The 2,298-nt window shown below is 40.7% G+C and overlaps 1 pseudogene; it reads right to left on the bottom strand.

Moving 5' to 3' along the window:
• On the bottom strand, window positions 1-100 carry LOC127089496 (uncharacterized; annotated as a pseudogene).
• Window positions 101-2,298: the final 2,198 nt, after the last annotated feature.

Genomic DNA, 2,298 nt, shown 5'->3' with positions numbered 1-2,298 from the left:
GAGCCCAGATAAACGGATTTAAACAGAAAGACAACGAGTCTCTTTTCGAAGCATGGGAAAGATACAAAGACATGATGAGACTTTGCCCACACCATGGTCTGGAAGACTGGTTAGTAATTCACACATTTTATAATGGTCTCTTGTACAACACAAGGTTAACAATAGACGCCGCTGCAGGTGGTGCACTAATGAACAAACCTTATGCTGATGCTTACCAGCTTATCGAAAGCATGGCCCAAAACCACTATCAGTGGGGAACCGAACGAACAATGGTGGAAAAACCTCAAACGAAAACTGGCATGTACGAGATAAGTAACCTTTATCACGTTAATGCAAAAGTGGATGCTTTGGTCCAGAAAATTGAAAGTTTAAATGTATCACCTCCTACCGTCGTGGTTGCTATAACTCAGAATTGCGAGGTCTATGGAATCCAAGGTCACACTCCTACGGATTGTCAACTCTTGACAGGAATCCAAGGAGAGCAAGTAAACTATGCTCAAGGAAGCCCCTACTCGAATACCTATAACTCAAATTGGAAGAACCATCCAAACTTTTCATATAAGAGTAATAATGCTTTGTACGCACCTGGACAGTCTCCAAATCAAGCCCCAGCTATACCTCCGGGATATCAGAAACCGAACCCATCCATGCCTAACAATAACGCCCCTAGGAAATCCAACTTGGAAATCATGATGGAAAACTTTATAGCTTCCCAACAACAAACCAATAAAGATTTCTTAAACCAGAATGTACACACTGGCGAACAACTTAAACAACTAGCAAGCAAAGTAGATGCCCTGGCTACCCATAACAAAATGCTGGAAACACAAATATCACAAGTAGCTCAACAACAAGCACCTACTGCTGCCCCAACTGGTACATTCCCTGGACAGCCCCAACCTAATCCGAGAAGCCACGCTCATGCAATTATATTAAGAAGTGGAACGGAAGTGGAAGGACCGTCTGATCCAAGGATAGAAAACCAAAACCCTAAGAAATCAACTGAGGAAAGTGAACCTAAGGAAAAGGAAGAGAGTAATAAGGAAATCCTAGAAAAGAAGGAACCTTATGTACCTCCACCACCTTACAAACCACCTATCCCTTACCCTCAAAGGCTTGTTAAAACCAAAGATGCGGGCCAATTTAGAAAATTTGTTGATCTCCTTAAACAATTAAACGTTACAATTCCGTTCACCGAAGCTATTACGCAGATGCCCTCCTATGCTAAATTCTTAAAAGAAATTCTTTCTAATAAGAGGAAACTTGAAGATAGCGAAACCGTTACACTCCCTGCCGAATGTAGCGCTATAATCCAAAACATGCCTCCTAAACTCAAGGATCCGGGTAGTTTCTCTATACCCTGTCACATAGGAAAATTTGTCATCGACAAAGCCTTATGCGATTTAGGAGCCGGAATTAGCGTTATGCCTTTATCCATATGTAAGAAACTGGAAATGGGAGAATTAAGACCAACCAAAATGTCTGTGCAACTAGCAGATCGTTCCATCAAATATCCTGTAGGAATTCTTGAAAACGTTCCCGTACGCATAGGTCAATTCTACATTCCAACTGATTTTACAATTATGGACATTAGAGAAGATGATATTACTCCCATTATACTGGGAAGACCGTTTTTAGCAACTGCCGGTGCAATCATAGACGTAAAACGAGGACGACTCACCTTCGAAGTAGGTGAAGAGAAAATTGAGTTCATTCTTTCTCAATTCTTGAAAGCACCTGCAATAGAAGATACATGTTACTTCATGGATATCATCGATGAATGCATAAAAGAAGCAGAGCTAGGAGAAGACAAATCATCAGACTATCTTTTAAAAGACAAATCTAACCAATGTTCAGCGATAACACCGACCCGACGCAATGTCTTAACAAACAAACCCTTGACCTGAAAACACTTCCCAAAAATCTGAGATATGAATTCCTAGACTTAGAACTTGAACGACCTGTGATAGTTAATGCAGACCTAGGAAGACTCGAAACAGAAAAACTCCTACATATCTTAAGAAAGTATCCAACCGCACTAGGTTACCACATCACCGATCTTAAAGGAATAAGTCCTTCTATTTGTATGCACCGCATCATGCTAGAAGAAGACTGTAAAACCTCTAGGGAACACCAGAGGAGACTAAATCCGATCCCGAGTGAGGTAGTAAAGAAGGAAATAACCAAGTTATTAGAAGCAGGTATTATATATCCTATATCTGATAGCAAATGGGTTAGTCCTGTACACGTAGTACCAAAGAAAGGAGGCATAACCGTTATTGAAAACGAAAAAGGGGA

Source organism: Lathyrus oleraceus, chromosome 5 (genome assembly GCF_024323335.1).
Source record: "Lathyrus oleraceus cultivar Zhongwan6 chromosome 5, CAAS_Psat_ZW6_1.0, whole genome shotgun sequence".
NCBI lineage: Eukaryota > Viridiplantae > Streptophyta > Magnoliopsida > Fabales > Fabaceae > Lathyrus > Lathyrus oleraceus.
The sequence above is the reverse complement of the archived record's forward strand: the minus strand, read 5'-3'. Positions and strand labels throughout refer to the sequence as shown.